General features: G+C 45.2%; 1 pseudogene; it reads left to right on the top strand.

The window, feature by feature from the left end:
• The first annotated feature begins 17973 nt into the window (after window positions 1-17973).
• Window positions 17974-19233, top strand: LOC147733797 (tRNA-queuosine alpha-mannosyltransferase-like; annotated as a pseudogene).
• The last annotated feature ends 639 nt before the right edge of the window (window positions 19234-19872 follow it).

Raw genomic sequence — 19872 nt, 5'->3', positions numbered from 1 at the left:
AATGGTCTGTGCGCCAAAAAAACAATAGTTTTTGTTGTGAGGCATATCCTCAGCTACATTTCTGATGCCTCTTCGATGGGGTATTTTGGGTATAGAATTTTTTTTCCTTGAAAATGGAAACAACTGGAAAGAAATGCCTGCATCAGATCTAGCATGGGTTTGTAAACCAAACTTACTGTTCTTCACCCTGTTTAATATCTTGCTGCCAGGCAACACAGGAACCGGATCTTATGAGGATAAACAGCGACAGCGGACGCATGGGTGACCTGATAATTTGTGCACCGCCATTTGCAGTGTTTTATCAGCGTAGCAGCATCGATTTCAAATTGAAGACCCGATTCAATTACCTCCTCTGTCTGCCTTAATGGTAACAGAACGCCAGACTCCGCTCTGTTCTTTGTGAAAGGAAATCTCTTATCCCCACGGCAGTACTCTTAAAAATGGGAATAGCTCGAGACCTATCTGGCTTTCAGGTCGTTGGAATTTCCGGTGTTCCTCAGATCACAAGGAGGGTTCTCCAACGCGATCAATTTGTAATACTACTTTGAATGGCATACTGTGCTCTAAACAAACTTATTTATAGGAAAATGCTCGTTGCATTATTAGTATTATTTTTTAATGAATTTATTGGATTTAAATGAAAAAGAGAACAATGTCACAACTAGGGCTTGAGTAGGGGTACCACGCGGCTGGACGTCGTCCCCCCACTTATTTTACCGGGAGCTGGATAACTGGAGCAAATAGAGCCACACATTCACTGTTTGGCCTCTCTGGGGCGAGATCGGAGCTCATTCAGAATGCTGCTTACGTGCTGGCTTCTCTGATGCAATCGCATCTAAGGGGTGAGCTAGTGGAAGCAATGAGTTCGATGCAGCAAGCCACCTTTCGTGACGTCACTTTCTGTTGTGACGTCAGCGTCCCCCCACTTCGTTTTTTAGGACTTGGGGCCATATGTATCAAGGCCAAATGGGTTCGCAAACGCCGAAATTCGCAGAATTTCGGCATTTGCCAACCCATTTTCGCAAAATTGTATGTATCAAAGAATTTGGGTGCAAAATAAGGAATCGCAAAATTTGCCATTTCTTATTTTGCGATTGCATTTAAGGAATCGCAAATTTTGCGATTCCTTAAATGCAAGGTATCAAGGAAGAAAAAATTCCAAAATGCCCTTAAAGAATCGCAAAATACCACCAACTTCTAGTTGGTGGTAAGTTGCAAATTCTTTTAAAAAAGCATTTTTTTGAAAATCCAATGGTGCCATGTGACGGCCATACATGCCCTTAGGGCATGTGTGTGCGCCATATGTGCACACATGTCATTTTCAGGGGTGCAGCAGGGTGTTCTTGAGACACTCCTGCACCCTTGAAATTATTCTCAATTTGCGATTAGCAAATTGCGAATCGCAAATTGAGAATAATTTCCCATTCATTCCTATGGGCCTCCTGGCCCATAGAAATGAATGGGAAATTATTCCTTAATGATTAGCAATTTGCTAATCGCAATTAAGGAATTTTAAGGAATCGCTCAAAAATAGCGGATTTCTTCATACATACCATTTTGCGATTTCTAAATAGCCATTCCGTAAAAATCGCCTTTAAGGAATCGCAAAAGAGCATGTTGATACATATGGCCCTTGTTCCCTGGTCACAACTATAACAATTCGAATAGAGGGGGCATTGAGGAGGAAGAGGCAAGTGGGGAAAGTCGTAGCGAGAATGCGGTGGATGGGGGTGTCGTACGGCATCACGATAGTGTAGTGTGTAGTGAAAGTCTTGCAAGTATCCCCATCTACTTTAGTCCATACTAGCAGTACAAGTTAAAAACCAGCATGAAAATAACAACCAGTATGGAAATAGTAACATGCTGCGGCATGGTGCAGAGAAACAAAGGACCTCAGAATGCCAGTTCTGAGTGCAACAAACACCAGGATATATCAATTTCATTATGACCCCTAGACTAGATAAAGAACCATTCAGGACCCAGAATGATCAGAGATAACCCCAGAGTTTACCTCTCCTAGTGGGGTCGAGAGGGAAACTCATTGGCGCATAATTGACATAAAGTGCTCCCACATGTCCTTGGGACAGCATCGTAAGGGCATCAGTTCCCAGTTGCTCTTGGAGGTAGGTAACATCTCGTAAACAAGCCTAGACAGTGGGAGCAGGTCGCCAGGCCTCGTTCATGGCTACTCTTCATTTGGCCAACGGCGAATCTGGTGTTTGCGACCGATAAAAAGGCCTGTATCATGTATCAACCCTATTTTGTGGGTCATTAATTTGTTACTGATTCGCAAAATAGGGTTTGCAAGTCGCTATTAGGAAGGGGCGTGCCAAGGGCATCCCTTCCTAATAGCGAGTCGCAGGGGATGTGTGATTGTTTTGCGACCGGAAAACGGTTGCAAAACAATCGCAGTTTGCCGCCTATTTCAGGTAGGTGGTAAGTCAGTCACAAACGCAAAGGAGTCTTCAGGGGACCCCTTTCCCTTTGTGATTAGCAGTAAAAACTTTTTCAAGAGCAGGCAGTGGTCCCACAAGAATTTCCAATGCCATAGGTCTCGCATTCAGGCATGTTTAAGCTATTAGTGTTGTAAATGACAATGCCTTTTATTTTTGTTTTAAAACCCAGAACATAAATAAAAGGCATTGTCATTTACAATGCCAACAATAGCTCAAACTCGAGTGAATGCGAGAGCTATTGCATTGCAAATGCATGTTATATTTTGTGAATCAGCTGCAACTTGCTGAATATGGCTCACGGAAGATAAATTACCTAAGAATGTGTACAGGGATGTTTTGGACATAGAAAGAGTAGATGGCCTTCAATAGAGCTAGTGTCAGAAAGGTCTGCAAGGAACAAACAATAAGTGCGTAGGTACTCACGCGCATCGCTGCAATGCAGCGCACGCAATGTAATTTGTTTTATTTATTTACTTACCTCAGTTCGCCATATTACGGAGTTTACTACCCCACCTTGCCCCTCCCCCACCATGCATCACTGCCCGCAGCACTCCCTCGAGGAGCCGCCAGTGCCTCTAGCATGACCTCAAACACGTGTAAAAGCCTAGGCCACTCTTACATGGACATATGTAACTCTAAGCTGCTCCCACTGGCGTGTATTGGCTGTTCTAATGAACACGTAACTCGCAGGCTCCTCCCACGGAAACGGCTCTGGTAAAAAAACATGTACTTCCGGGACCCAGGGAGGTGTGAGGGGAAGAGGGTCTCGGATCCCGTTCAATGCGGCCCTTTCACTGCTCCCAATGCTATCCATCAAAATGCGGTCCCAACTGTCTTGTGTGATTAACTTACAGATAGCTCCTGAAATTAACGTATTCGGTACATCTTAGTTCAAAAAGATTTACACTTTACACAGAAGGAATGCCTGCCTAAACATTTTGATGCAGTCTGTCTTTTAACTAAATAATTTACATCATAAAATAAATAAAAGCAAATACAGAACTGGTAAATTGTACGTAATACTCAGGGTTTATATGTGTATTAATTACAAAGCTTTATGTGACATATCTAGTCCATTCCCATTATTATATTACTCTTGCGACAAATGCAGCAAAAATAATATTAATAAAGACATTTATAGAGCGCATGGAAAATAGTACGCCATCTCGGCGTGTCCCCGCGCTAAAGAAGAGGCGATAAACAACAACAAATAAAAATGAAAATTCTATTAATAATGATAGAAATAATGACACAAGTTTATATTTAGCGCGCAGTTCTGTATTAATACAGAATCCAATCTCTGAAAATTACCAAAGTTACCACAACTGATTTAATTTTATTGATTTTCTGACCACAGAAAAATGAAACTTTTAGCTGACCTTGCCAGGTTCCAGCTCAAACAGCACGATGTGAAACAAAATGTCAGCAGCGAGCGCTAAACACACCAAGCCATCTTGCCAAAACACAGGTGTTCGCAGTGCTTTAAATGGGAAAAAATAAGTGCATGTACTCATTTAAATAAGTTAGAGGTGTGGCGAATGGGCGGGGCAAGGGGCGGGCTAAGGGCAAGATATGATGATACATAATGACTTCCGTACCAGTTGCAGCACATATCAAAACGCATGAGAAATGTGTTTATGTAAACCAATCAGGTTAACTCATTACACAAAAGGAAAGCCAAACAGGATGATAAGTTAACATTCCCTTGTTTTGTCATATTTGCCGTCTTATTGCCATATGTTTGGCACCATACTGTACATTCACAAGCGTGCACACACACTGAGAGCGAAACCCGCTGAGATGAATACAAAAGCATTCCACCCCTTCCCTTTAAAATGTCTCCTGAGAGTGCCCTGATTCTCTCCCTTTTTCTCTCGCACATAAATAGGCACACACAGGTCGGCAAGCACACAGACACATATATATATATATATGTATATATAAACGATTATTAAAGTTAACAAGAAATGCACAGGATTTTTGACTGTACACACATTTGTATTAATGCAATTTCAAAGGTCATTTGTGATTTTAGAACTCAACAAATATCTAGTATTTTTATGTGAAAAAAGTGGCAATCCTAACTTCACCTGTAACCTCACTTCTATACAGTCATTCCTCCCTCTTCCTTCTATGTTCATCTTAACTTACCCTCAATCAAATCCATTTGCCAGTTGTCCAGGAGCTCATTCCTGGAGTGATGCAGCGTTCCCTGCCGTTCATTTCTCTATGGGAAGGGTTAACTTTACACCCATGGAGCCAGTATTCAGGTCAGTCATGTTATCATACAAAGGCAGCGATTAGTGATGAAATAAAAAAAACGGCTTTGGGGAGGTAGAGGATTCTGTGACACTGCTGCACACTTTAATACGGTCAGAGCACTTCCCTAGATGGGACAGTCCCTTACCGAAGTGGAATACTACATTTAGTGGTTAACCTGTGGTTTTATAGCATTCGAAGACTATTTTATGCCAATTTTAGTATTCTGTAGTATTCTTTTTGTGAAGGCTAGTGCATGAAGACTACTGATATGTGAGTGATTATTCTTGAACACTAACTGAATACTAAGCAAATACTTCTTTGCTAACCGTATAGTCTTCATTTACAATGCAGAACTTTTACTGAATACATACAATTTGAATACTACTGCACTTTACCCAGACTACTATTCAAGCTGCTGCTGAATACTAAGCAAATACTTCTATGCTAACCGTATAGTCTTCATTTACAATGCAGAACTTTTACTGAATACATACAATTTGAATACTACTGCACTTACCCATAGCGGCCGATTCTATACAAAGTTATGTTCAAAGCATTTTGGGTCAATTGCTAAACCAAAAAGGTATGGCTAGGCTAATAATCACAATATTAACAAATAAACAGGTACACTAGTAGATATTTCCCAATTACACATGCATAGGTGGGAGTATCTTACATTCCTCAATAATATATTTGTTTGAATTAATGGTCAAAGTATTCCAATACTCGGTCGACTTTTTGGTTTATTTTCAACAGTCCAAAGATAACAAGTAAAAGTATAAGGGGTATCGGTAAGACAATGAACAATATCCACAATCAATGACAGAAGCCCATTCATTTATCATTGAAAACTCTTGGAAAACTATATGGTTGAATTTAATTTAATTTTCTTAAGTACATTTGATAATAGCACACAACAGTGTGAATTCCTATGGTGTTAAACCCTAGCTTTTACACAACATTTAAAATGTACTTAAAATGTACTTCTAAAAACATTTGGTAAAAGTAAACACATGAAAAGTAAACACATAAAAGTAAACATATCCTTACCGGTGCCCTGGCAATTACCGGTTTACAGTGGGGGAGAGGGTTGCAGTTTAAAGTGATGTGTATCATTTCCGATCACAGAGGATTGTGTATCATTTCCTAGTAATTCCAGGGTGAAGTTTGCTAACCCCCATATCAGTTTTTCAAATCTTCTGAAATGTATGGTACCTTTTAAAGATCTGGGCATGTAGATTTTGGCTAATACAACAGCATCCACTAATCTCTCTCATAGTGATTTGGGAATTCGCATACAAATGACAATTTTGTGGTACAAACAAAGCAGAACTTCCTACTATTTCCGAAATATATACTGCTACGGTGAAATATATACTGCTACGGTGCAGGCTGACGGTGCAGGCTCTGATAGGCTCCAGGTTGGATTATGCCAACATTCTCTACCTGGGCCTGCCAGAGTATCTGCTGCAAAGGCTTCAAGTTGCACAGAACGCGGCGGCCAGGGCCATCTTTGGCCTAAGTAGACGCACCAGCGCCTCTGGGTTGTTGGTGACGTTACACTGGCTACCCATCCGCAAACGGATCGCCTTTAAGGCTCTGACCTTGGCCTACAAAGCGCTCCATGCTGTGGGAGCTAAACATCTCCAAAAGAGACTGACCTTTTACCATCCGACTCGCTCGTTGAGGTCAGAATCTCTACTTTTGGCGGCTGTTCCGCGTGTGAAGAGGGCTCGCCTCGGGGGCCGCTCTTTCAGTCTGTTGGCCCCACAGATGTGGAATTCATTACCGCTCCCTTTGCGGGGGGCGTCTACTCTCCTTGATTTTAGAAGAGGTCTCAAAACCTGGCTGTTTTCCCAATAGGTCTGCCTGTAGTTCCGTCTTTTTTCTGTTTATTTTTTAACCTCTTTTAGCTGTGTTGTGTTATTCTGAAATCTGTTCTCCTTACTTAAAGCGCCGGGACACTCTTTTTGAGTAACCGTTGCGCTATACAAAAGAATAAATAACATAACATAACATAACATAACATTATCTTGTTCCAACTTGGGACAACTTGATGGACATTGCAGTCACTGGAATATGTGTTTACACAAGGCATTGGATTTAATAGTTCCAAGTTGTGATTTTTTCTATTTATGTCTGTGACCTGGATACATTTCAAAACTTTTCCAAACTGTATTTCTGAATTATCTAAATATTTTATTGTACTTTGGTGTAGGTTAGTGTTTTAGGGTTTAGGGTAGTGCTGGGGGGTCGTGCACGGTAGTTATTGAGTGTGGGTACTGGACTGGGGGTCGGGGAGGGTAGTGCTGGGGGTAGTGTTTTAGGGTAGTGTTCTGGTGTTTGTGTAGTGTAGGGCAGTGTTTTAGGGTTTAGGGTAGTGCTGGGGGTCGTTCAGGGTAGTGTTTGAGTGTGGGGACCGGACGGGGGGGTCGAGGGAGGGTCATGCTGGGGGTAGTGTTTTAGGGTTTAGGGTAGTGTTGTGGTGTTTGTGTAGTGTAGGGTAGTGGTTTAGGGTAGTGCTGGGAGGTTGTGCAGGGTAGTGTTTGAGTGTAGGGACCAGACTGGGGGTCGGGGAGGGTCGTGCTGGGGGTAGTGTTTTAGGGTTTAGGGTAGTGTTGTGGTGTTTGTGTAGTGTGGGGTAGTGTTTTACAGTTTAGGGTAGTGCTGGGGGGCCGTGCAGGGTAGTGTTTGAGTATGGGGACCAGACTAGGGGTCGGGGTATGTGGAAAATGAGCCCATAATTCTATCGATGCCCAGGCTGCTGGCGCAAGACGCCTCTTAGTTCCCATTCTGAATAGTTATCAAATAAAGAGACGGGCGCTGGATGCAGGAATCAAGAACAGAGTTTAATTCTCATGAGGAGAGCCAGTCATTTCAGACACGAAGCAAGGTGTCATCGGGAGGTGCTCTAACAAGTGAGCTGAGACTCTTGCTTTTATACCTTACAAACCATTTGATAAAACAATCAGGACAGTATGACGCAAAAGAAAGACATCCCTATAATCCTCGTGGTGATCCTACTCCACATACGTTCACAATGGGGACCCTTGACCTGCTGATAAGAGGGGAGGGCAATCACGCAGCTGAGTGTTTCGTAGGATGTATACGCCTGATCATAACCCAGGGGGTGGGGTGGCTAGGACCAATAGTGGATCCTTTGAAGAGGGGTGACTTCATACAATGAGGGCAGTAAATGGTATCTCCTGGCTTAGGCGATGGCCTCGGACATGTGTGGTCAGCCGGACTCGGGGGAAGGGGTCATCAAAGGAGTGGTATTCATGCCTGCGTGGACAATCGAGCGCTGAGGGAAGGCTTGTCAACAGAGGGGCATTCATGGAAGGGAAGGGGGTGTTGGTCAGGCGCGGCCATGACTCTCAAGGACAGGGTCTTGCAGAAGAAGAAGGTTTATGACTTGCCCATGTGAGGAGAGGGGGGGGGTCAGGGTGCGCGCAGGGTCAGAGTCGCACAGAGGGAGAGAGAGAGATCCTATGACCTGTACATGAGAGAACAGGGGCAGTCAGATACAGCTGGGGGGGGCTATGTCAGCTGAGGCAAAGGATGCTTCTTCGAGAGGGAAATGGGGAATGCCTGGGTCAAGCAGGAGGGTTACCTTTCACATCAGGATCGCGCAAAGAGAAAGGGTTTCATGGTCTATACATGAGAGAGGGGGTGCAAGATACGCGCAGGAGGGAAGCCGGGGATTCCAATGGGTAAAAAGGCCATGGTGCCCAGAATGGCTGTACATATGCATAGGGGTACGGGCTCTTACTGGCAGGGTGATACAGTCAATAATTTACAGTATCCATGGTGCCCACAGGGAGAGGAGTGGGAGAAGAAGGGGAATGAATGCTGTCTATGTACATCAATTTCGTCAACTTTCACAGTCGCCCCTTTTTACATAACAGCAGTCATTTTTGCAACTGATGTGTTTACAGGTAGACAAGCATCGTTGATGAATTAGCATTTTGTCGATACTAACATGTGGCGTACAATCATAGACAGCTTAAGGTGATGGGAAGAATGCAGTACATAGGAAATTACATTTTCGTTGTGTTCCTGACAATTAAACGCACTACATAGCATAAATCTTTCTAACTTAAAAATGTGACCAATGAACAGTTTTGACCAGGTAGTTGAGAGCGGAATTCAGTTCAATACACAAGATCTCTTCGTCACAGTGTCTTTTTATCAGCGAGCCATCACTGGTAGGCTCTAATCCGGGTACTTTCGTTGGCGCTGTTGAACACCGGCGGTGGAGCTATAGGTCCAGCTCGGTTCTATCCTTACGCGTTGCAGGGTGCGGTCAGTCCTCTGCTGTTAGACCACAGTCCTGTTCCCTAAACAATCCGTTTGGTGGCGCCTTATGCTCGGCACCTATAGTTCTGTGGCAACACCCTATTCCCATATGAATGCAGTTCTTTCTTTTGGCAAAAAGTCACGTGGGAAAGAGGGTGAATGTAGTTCAAATAGTCGATAGGAGAGAGAGCGGAGTTGGGTCAGAGTTCCTGGGACACACAAAAGGGACCAAGGGAGCAAAGGATAACAAGCAGGCAGGCCCATCAATCGGGCCCAAAGAAGGCGGACGGAGACTCCAGGCACACGTGGGTTAGCAGTCGGAGGGCTTCAAGGCGGCCCGTCATTTTTCATTTTCCACGTTGAAATTGCGGTCTCGTCCCGTGTCTTGTTGCCCTGCAGCTCCACCTCTGGTCGATGTCATACGTGTCCCAAAATCTGCAGTCAGGCTGTATGTCACATCTGACCCATCTCCTTCGGTGATCGTGAATCTTTGAATAGGTACAAGACAACGTTTTAGAGAAATGGCAGAAGAAGACATCTACGCATATGAATTCCTCCCTCAATTCTACGCATTTGAGAGTTTATGCTCATCGGTCACAGTCAGAGGTCTATTACCAAGCAGTGCATGTGTCAGCATTCCTACTGAGTTTATGGCAGGTTTATTCATCGTCCCATTTAGAATTCAAGTGAGGACAAAATAATATTTCCATCAACTGTGCATTACATCATATTCAACATTTGCGGAGCATTTCCCTTCAGGACTGGCTAACCTTTTCACACAGGGCGGGGGCGCTATCGTCGAGAGTCGGGCAAAACAAGGTTTTCTCGAGGGTCAACAGCTACTCATGGTCATCATGTTTATATCCGGGACAGCAGCTGGGGTCTATCAAATGGGGAGGGTATACTTCGGGCGCTCGCGCTTGGGTGCGAAGGGGTGGGGCAATCTGGGCATTGGGTGTCAATCTAGACGTTGGCGTTCGTCTCTGAAGAACAGACATAAGGTGCCATTGACATACAGTTCCCCTATGAATAGCCAGATTTGGGGGACCTTAGCCGTCTTACCTGTCCTTTCCTTTTCAGCCAATTCAAGTTCATTTATTTTTGTAGAAAGGAGAGGTAGTAATATGGCAAGTTACAATCATTTTTATTTCGGTCAATTTCGCTGAACACCTCCGCGTTCAATAAGTATCAAATCAGACTGGTGCCGGTGAGGCACAATTTTACCAAAAAGAGGGAGAGAAAATAGGGAGACTCTCATAGAGAGTGAGAGTCGTCCGCAATCTAAACGAGCCATTCGGTACACGTATGACATGTAAAGAGAGAGAGAGAGAGGGAGAGAGAGAGAGATAAGGGGGTGGTGAGAGAGAGAGGGAGAGAGAGACGTGTACGAAAATAGGTCATTTAGTGCGCTCACAACACAGAACAGCAAAGGTCAGGTAACATGCAAATACAGACAGAGGGAAGACATAAATCCGTACATTACACACACAAACTCAGACAGGGAAGACAGCACATGCATTACACATATATAAGACATTCACGACAGGACAGGAAACAACAGATGGCCAACAAAATTCATATTATATCCTACGTATCTTTACTATCTTATTTATCTATGTGCTTAGCTCTTTCTACCCTTCCCTCCTTTTCCTTCTCGCCAGTTATGTCGGCCAGCGTTCCCAATTGCCAATACTTACACCTCAGTCGTTGGTCGGCCAGAAATTAGCCTGGTCGTGCTATTTACCCATGGTTGGATTTTAAACCATTTTTCAGTTCCTTCCTTTGGTGGGAAGTTCTCCGGGCTGAGGCAACGGCAAGTATTGATCGGGAGAACAGTCGGACAGCTTGGCTACATCTATAAGAGTGCGAAAAAGGGGGCAGTGCATTTTGAACACCAGCAACATTTCTAACTTCCCAGACGGGTGGTGCCGTGATAACCCTTACCCGTATATTTTTCTTTGTCCTTTCCCTACCTAGTCAAAACGTCCAGTTACATTATTTAACGCGTCGTTTCTAGTCAATTTTTCGTCATTCAGTACCTGTCCAGTTTCTATGTCAGTCCATCCTCCCAGTTGCTATGTTCTAAGGAGGAACAGTCATGTTTAAGTCTACGTCTTTTAAAAAACTTTTATTTGTCATAAGGACCATGCTCATATTCCCTTCTTCCCCTTCTCATTGGCGGTTCGGTCATCGTCCTTCCATACATCAGCCAAGGTTCCGACGTGACCTGCAGAAGGGAGGAGAAAGAAGGGGTGGGGGGGGGCAATATTCAAACCTCAGCAGCATGCAGTAATCCGGAAATGTTTTTACCTACCACATACTCGACCTATCTCCACGTAGTGCATTTCTCTACCATCACGGCGTTTAAGCCCAGAGGGACCAGAAATGTCAGACAGATAATCATTGACGATCTGCGTATCTACATGAGTTACTTGGTCGCAACCCCTTTTGATCGGGTACAAGGGTGGCGGTCAGGTGGCATTTCTGTGGTGTCGTTTTAGGGCTTCTAAAGCACTTTTCCGGCTGCCTGTGACGCACAGTGTGGCTGCTAAATATCGGATCCTTTTTAACCTTTAACCTTCGTCATACTTTCTCGTTGCTCACAGTAGTAATACATTAAAAACTCATTAATGCAACCGCTACAACTATGCTTTCGTTTTAAAAATACTTTTAATAAAAAAAGGGTGTTGACGTATAAATACAGGCCTACAACCCAGTGGACTAGCCACGGAGCAGATTGGAGCTGTACATAGGAAGAACAAAGCTGGTGGCAGTTCATTGCATAAAGTGCGGCAGTGCAATAAAATCGTATTAAACTCCCCTACAGAGCAAACATGATGCATGTCAGTAATTCATCTTTAATAAATTCATAAATTCATTATCCAATGTTCATTCATTACCTAAATTACACCAATTCATTTTCCAACTCATAATCAGTACCCACCCTAAGTCAATTCATTGTCCAAGCACATACTCAATATCCTTCATATCTACTTTCATTATCCAAAACGTTGTATATATATCTCGGGGCAAAAAGCTTGCGCAATCAGGGTGCAACAAAGTTCATTAAAAACGTCTCATTTTGTGTCTGCGCCATTTTGGGTGGGGTCAGGCAAGTTCCAGCACAGTCAGAGTGTCTCTAGTCTCGCATGGTTGGCCCAGAACTTTCCGTTGGCAGTTCAAAAAGTTTTGTGCTATGTGGTTAACAGTCTAACAAATATGGACCATTAGTCAACGAGTGGGGAGGGCGGCAACAATTTTCCTACCGGGTCATTCTGGTGTTCCTCCGGAACTGAACAAGTCTGTGCCGTGGCTGCATTTTAGCCATTTCCAATCCGAGGCTGGCGCCGGCAGGAGTTGCACCGATGTCGTGGTTCCCAGTGAAGGGGGCGGGGGCACCCATGCAGGGGGTCGGGGGCCCCCCGGCTCTTATAGAATCTTCAAGGTCGAGGAGAGACGATATGGAGCGAGTGCCCGTCCTGGGCAGAAGACCGCTTTTTGATGTTGACCCTCTTTAAGCAAAGAGTGTTGGGGTGTCGCTGGAAACCTCCACCTGGAGGGAGGTGGGGGAGGCTCGTTCGCGCCGCCTCCCCCTTCCAGCGACCCCGCGCCGTTCCTCGGCTCCGTCGCTTCGATATTGGCCGTGCCGGCTATTGAAGATGGGGGGGGGTGGTCGGTGGCTGAAGCAAGACAGCCCCCCCCCTCCCTTTTTGACATGTGGCGGGACTACCTGTAACTGTCCAGGCGTTGTCGTGTGGCTGGGCTACCTGTAACTTCCAGGCGTGGACATGTGGCGGGACTACCTCCAACTCTCCAGGAATTTGAAATGTGGCGGGACTACCTGTAACTATCCAGGCGTCGGCATGTGGCGGGACTACTTGCACTTGTCCAGGCGTTGACATGTGGCGGGACTACATGTAAGCGCCGCCGCTCTTGTTTGTGGCTTCGGCCTTCTTCGTGGGCCGGTCCAGGCGAGAGACAGAGGAGGGGGGGGGGGGGTGGTCGGTGGCTGAAGCAAGACAGCCCCCCCCCCGTGGCCCGCAGGGCAGCAGAAGAGGAGAGAAGGAGAGGCCATCACCGTTTTCTGGGCCGTCCGCCCCACAACCTCCCCTTCCGACTGCGTCCAGGCGAGCCCCGCATGCCTCGAGGCCTCGCCTACCGGATGGGCGTAACCGCGGACCTGTGGCACTTCGGGAGTTTCCGGAATGGGGGTAGGTACCTATTGATTTGTGTCTATTTCATGTGACCGTTATTTGGGCGTGGTGGGCAATGAGGCAGACATGTTTTAGGGCAGGAATAGGCAACGGAACCTAGCTACCTCGTGGCTTGCCTTGGTGTCGAGCTTGTCTTCCCTCGCCATTTTTATGTTTCTTATTACGGGTTATTTCTAACGTTTCTTATTTTATTTTTAGCGAAGTTGATAACTCCTCAGTGGCCTACTGATTTCGCTCAACTCCTTTTCTTTTTATTTTTATGCCATAACCTATTATAAGCTATAGCGACTAGTCCACACTTTAATGAACAGGTCCTTATTAGATGTGCCCTCCAGTGGAGCTGGATGGTTCGACTCTAATAAGCGGTCCGGGCTAAACAGGCTACCAACCAATGGGGAGAAGATAGGCATGACGGATTACAACGGGGACAAAAGTCTGCATTACCTATCTTATCACGGCGGGCAAAGACTAGGCAGAATATTTCTATTCTCCGTTGTTTGGCGGCGGTGAATACCTCAAACGAACCAATACCGAATAATCGGCCGATCAAACAATTCAGTGGGGAGAATAAGTGGGCACGAAAAGTTATCGTTGCCCACTCTTTCTCTACCTGCAAAGCGAGACCTTGTTCCTCCCTGTTTGCAGACAAAGAATCTCCAGACAATAATCCACGAACGACAGTTCGGGAAACAGTGGGGGAGGAAGATAAGCACGACGGATTACAATGGGGACAAAAGTCTGCGTTACCTATCCTTCACTGCTTGCAAAGAGAGAGCCTGTTGTTTTCTCCGTTTGCAGACAGCGAATCTCCAGAGGGTTTCAACAAAGCGTAATACTAGTATTATCCAAAACAATCATTTCACAATTTGTCGCATTTACGCGACCTTACCCGGACCGGACCGTGTGGGCAGTTCTTCGCCTTCCTCCTTCCAGCGCCCGATCGTTCTCTTACTCCATGATTTTACCGCAGCAGTCCTGTGGGATTCCAGTCAGGACAGTAGGTCACTCAAGAGAGGTCCTTTCAGAATTGGTGAAGTTCTTTTGATCGGCAGCCGGGCGAGGGCCCTCTCAAGGCAGGCATACCCCGATCATTTAGATGTTCACTTCTTCGTCTGGATCTCTCTTACCGAACCTTATGTCACTGATGGACCCCGCGTTGGGACGCCAATTGTGGAAAATGAGCCCATAATTCTATCGATGCCCAGGCTGCTGGCGCAAGACGCCTCTTAGTTCCCATTCTGAATAGTTATCAAATAAAGAGACGGGCGCTGGATGCAGGAATCAAGAACAGAGTTTAATTCTCATGAGGAGAGCCAGTCATTTCAGACACGAAGCAAGGTGTCATCGGGAGGTGCTCTAACAAGTGAGCTGAGACTCTTGCTTTTATACCTTACAAACCATTTGATAAAACAATCAGGACAGTATGACGCAAAAGAAAGACATCCCTATAATCCTCGTGGTGATCCTACTCCACATACGTTCACAATGGGGACCCTTGACCTGCTGATAAGAGGGGAGGGCAATCACGCAGCTGAGTGTTTCGTAGGATGTATACGCCTGATCATAACCCAGGGGGTGGGGTGGCTAGGACCAATAGTGGATCCTTTGAAGAGGGGTGACTTCATACAATGAGGGCAGTAAATGGTATCTCCTGGCTTAGGCGATGGCCTCGGACATGTGTGGTCAGCCGGACTCGGGGGAAGGGGTCATCAAAGGAGTGGTATTCATGCCTGCGTGGACAATCGAGCGCTGAGGGAAGGCTTGTCAACAGAGGGGCATTCATGGAAGGGAAGGGGGTGTTGGTCAGGCGCGGCCATGACTCTCAAGGACAGGGTCTTGCAGAAGAAGAAGGTTTATGACTTGCCCATGTGAGGAGAGGGGGGGGGGTCAGGGTGCGCGCAGGGTCAGAGTCGCACAGAGGGAGAGAGAGAGATCCTATGACCTGTACATGAGAGAACAGGGGCAGTCAGATACAGCTGGGGGGGGCTATGTCAGCTGAGGCGAAGGATGCTTCTTCGAGAGGGAAATGGGGAATGCCTGGGTCAAGCAGGAGGGTTACCTTTCACATCAGGATCGCGCAAAGAGAAAGGGTTTCATGGTCTATACATGAGAGAGGGGGTGCAAGATACGCGCAGGAGGGAAGCCGGGGATTCCAATGGGTAAAAAGGCCATGGTGCCCAGAATGGCTGTACATATGCATAGGGGTACGGGCTCTTACTGGCAGGGTGATACGGTCAATAATTTACAGTATCCATGGTGCCCACAGGGAGAGGAGTGGGAGAAGAAGGGGAATGAATGCTGTCTATGTACATCAATTTCGTCAACTTTCACAGGTAGGGTCATGCTAGGGGTAGTGTTTTAGGGTTTAGGGGAGTGGTGTGGTCTTTGTGTAGTGTAGGGTAGTGTTTTAGGGTTTAGGGATTTGCTGGGGGGGTCATGCAGGGTAGTGTTTGGGTGTGGGGATCGGACTGGTGGTCAGGGGAGAGTCGTGCTGGGGGTAGTGTTTTAGGGTTTAAGGTTGTGTTGTGCCATCTGGCTTTCCCCTCTCGTCATTAATGCGCATCGCTCGCTACTCGCCAGACGTGCCTTTTAAGAAAATGTACTTTTAGTGCGAGGCGTGCGCACGCACGTGTGCTTGTTTATGCTGTTTGCATGCCCTGGCCTACATGAACCTACACATAAAACTGCTGCTTACCTGTGTAATTGCTGTACACCAACTAGATTAGTGCATGTATGCAATGCAGCAACAAAGTAGTTGTTCCTACGGTCGAGCCTTTGTTTAAAATATTTGTGTAAATAGAAAGCTACACTTTTGTGAAATAAATATAACACAATTTACTGTTCATCTATCATGTTCACTGAATTTGCACTTGTTAGCATTGTTGTTATGAATAAACCACATTTTATATATTATAGTGGTATGCTAGCGCAAGACAGCTGGGCAATACAAATGGACATTTACGTATGCTCATGTGATGTGAACTTATAAATTAAACAAGCAATATGACCTGTCTCAATATGTTTATATATTTGTAATTCTCCATTTAATTCTGGAATATCTATATACATTTTTCTTGAAATTTCATGGTCAATTTCAATGTAAATATACATGTAGGTAGCCGGTGGCAGACTCATTCTTTTAGCAAGCACAAATCCAGCATTGAAGAGCAAGCCCCGGGGACACACTGTCAACCAATTGAACAGACTGAGTAAGATTCAAAAGGAATTCCTCCAATCAGCGATATCACGGGGGCGGGTTAAGGTTGCAGGTGACCCGGCTCGTCTTCCCATAGTGAAGGGAAGTCAGTCTAATAATTTCAAAACCTTCCAATCAGAAGTCCTCTTTCATTATCTCGTATGCTTTCATGGCTGGCTGACTAATCCACTGCTTCAGCCCTCCTGATTTTTAGGTCGAAGCCTGCGTAGGCTGGTCATGCGCAGTCTCGCTGGCGAGATCTTATGATCTTGAGGAGCTTTCACTAGCGGGTTTTAGGCCCCGCCCCCGTTCCCATTGGCCGGCATCACCGTTTATGCTAAACGGTGGCCAGCCATTGGGAAAGAGCATCCTCTGACACACACTTTTCTCTCTTTTTGCCGTCCTACTTGGACGGACTGCCCTGACTTCCTGCTGGCGTAAAAGGTGGGTTATCTTTATGGGGCTAAACAGATGACCCCATAAAGAAGATAATAAACCTTTTACGCCAGAAGGAAAGCATGCTGAGGCCGTCCAAGTGGGACGGCAGAAAAAGAGACAAGTCTACATGAGCGCTTGTTTATCCAGATTACTTGTTACAAGTGTTTGAGGGTATAGGCCAATCCAGTTTTCCTGTCACACGTATTTTCTGGTCCATGTTAGCTTGCATCCCCTGTTTAATATATTTCTGCATTCTTATTGGTCTCAGTTACCCATCAATGGCACTTTCTGGTTGCTACAGATTACCTGTTACAGGTGTTTCCTGGTCTGTTTAGGTGCCGTTCGCCCACCAACGGTTTCCCTGCCCATTCTCGCACTTAACTACGTCGAAACACTTTCTTTGCCTTACTTCTGAGGCTGGTACCTATACAGTGCGCATGCTTACTATTTTACCATGTGAAAACTATAAATCCCAAGTAGTCAAGCGTATTTCAGTACGTCCTATAGACATGCTGACGTCAGTCCCTGCTGGGGAGTGAAGCAATCGTTTGGCTGTCTTGTGAATTCGCCCACTGTTCCGTGGGTAACAAGGTGGCCAGCTTCTTGTTTAGAACGTTTAATTCTTTTTGAATAGTATATAGTTAAATGCTGGATGTACGATTTATTAGCTAATTTTTTTTAATAAATATTTTTTTCTTCTGCTTGTGTCATATTTATGTTGATATGTCATGATATTCCTAAAGCAAAGCGTGCGATTTTCTACAATTCAAATCCTAAATGGAGACGTTAAAAGAGTTTCTAGTATCTTATGCATTTGATATAGTGACCAACCAAAACTCCAAGCACTCAAAACTGTATTTCTACTGCTAGAGTCGTCGATTGTGAATATGCATACCACTTCCAATGTAGCCAGTAAAATACCCCGTACAAAATGGTAGTATCTGTTCTGTGTTATAGTATCCCGTTTCAAGATGGCTTTCGCGTGTACATGTGCAAATGGTTACCTCAGTCATCTATCTACATTTTATATAACATTAAGCATCTGAGAGACATCGCTGCCACAGCCACTACGATCCAAAACCACCTATAAGAAGACCCGTCGACTAAAATGGGAGTGCTCATCATCGAGGCGTTCTATGGAGGTTCGCACTAGGTACTGGAGGATCTCCTCTTGGAAGAGTTTGAAAACTCTGCACTTTGCAGCTTGCCAGCCAAGAAGTGGCACTGGAGGGCATGCATCTCTGCCTTCACGTTCATGCAGACCGTGCCAGCCAGTGCCCAGTATAGCATCCTGTTTGCCAGGTCAGTGCTTAACCTAGCTGAGCTGGTCGCCTTACGACCTGACCTCGGCAAGCTCAGAAGGTCCTCTACTTCCACGAGAACCAGCTGGTGTACCCTGTGTGCAAGGGCCAGGAAAGGACTTCCAGTATGGCTACTACCAAGTTCTTTCCTGCCTGGTGGCCGACGTGGTGGTATTTAACTCGCTTTATAACATGGAGTCATTTCTGACCGGTAACCGTGGCTTTTTGAGGCTTATGCCTGATCACAGTCCCGATGACCTGGAAGGACTGATCAGGCCAAGGTGCCTGGTCCTCCACTTCCCTGTAAGGTTCCCCGATGTTAGTAAGTTCCTCTTGCCATATTGCAAGCATATCCATTTGGAGAGCAGGTCTGCAGTCAAAGGGGAACCTTTCCTGGCTCCGAGCTTGACTACTCCACAGCAGAACACCATTGCTGTGAATTTGATGGAAAACAATGCCCAAGATCGAGAAGGTGTACCTTTTCTCGCACAACTGTAAAGACCACAAAACCTAGTGGCAACAGCCGATGAACTAGAGGTGTCCAATGTACCATAGAATGCAAAATTGGACCATACATTTGGTGAGCACTTTGTAACTCCCCATGGTAATAGCAGTGAAACTGACAAAGAGCAAAGACCACTACACATTGTCTGGCCTCACCGTTGGGAGCACGACAAAGACCCAGAAAACTTTTTTCCAAGTTCTGCTTAAGCTTAAAGGCCTCTCCTTGCGATTCAATGTGTCTGTTCTTGGAGAAACCTATACAGATGTGCCAGATGTATTTCTGAAGGCCAGGGAGGCGTTGGGCAATTCTCTGTTGCATTGGGGCTACCTTCCTAGCAAAGAGATCTATTTCCAAGCCCTGTGTATGGCTGATGTTGCTGTCTCAACAGCCAAGCATGAGTTCCTTGGCGTGGCAATGCTGGAGGCCATACATTGTGGTTGGTACCCACTGTGTACCAAGGCTCTGGTGTATCCAGAATTCTTTCCAGCTCAATATCTGTATTCGACTCCTGAACAGCTGTTTAAGAGGCTTCAGAATTTCTGTGAAAGGCCAGACATTGTGAGGAAGCTTCAATACAAGGGTGACATTTTTAAGTATTTATGGGCATCCCTACGCAACAAATACCAGGACCTACTTGAACCAGAATCAGTTGTTAGTTGATGACAGATGGAGCAAAGGCTACTGGTTAGACTGCAGCTCTAGATTATAGAAAACATGATATCATAAAAGACACTACGTTATTACAATGCTATTAGTTGCAAATGACTCTCAGCAGTCTTAACAGAGGACTCCTATGAAAACAATGTATCTTTTTTATTTTTGAGTTAACTTACCTCCTCTCCCCAAACCACTCTAAGATCTCAAATATGAGTCATGTGGATGAGGAGATCAATGATAAAAAGTGTCAATAAAGTGGAACGTTAATGGCTTATCATTCCTGGTGTAGAACTGTCTTAAACTAAATTACAACAGAGCACGTTAATCATTTCCTTCCATCACTCAAATCCCAAAAGAATATAGATTTGTAAAGATCATTCACATATAAGGCACTTCTAGATGCATCACTAAATATGTTAATTTCCTATTTTATCTTTCTTCTCCTTAAACATTTTTAAGATATAAGTGTATCTGACTTACAGATATCTTTAAAGTAACACTGAATGAATGATTTTTTTTTAGCTTTGACTTGGAAGTGCTAACG

The sequence above is a fragment of the Lissotriton vulgaris genome, chromosome 2_1, assembly GCF_964263255.1.
Source record: "Lissotriton vulgaris chromosome 2_1, aLisVul1.2, whole genome shotgun sequence".
NCBI lineage: Eukaryota > Metazoa > Chordata > Amphibia > Caudata > Salamandridae > Lissotriton > Lissotriton vulgaris.
This window is presented reverse-complemented; position numbering and strand designations above follow the sequence as displayed.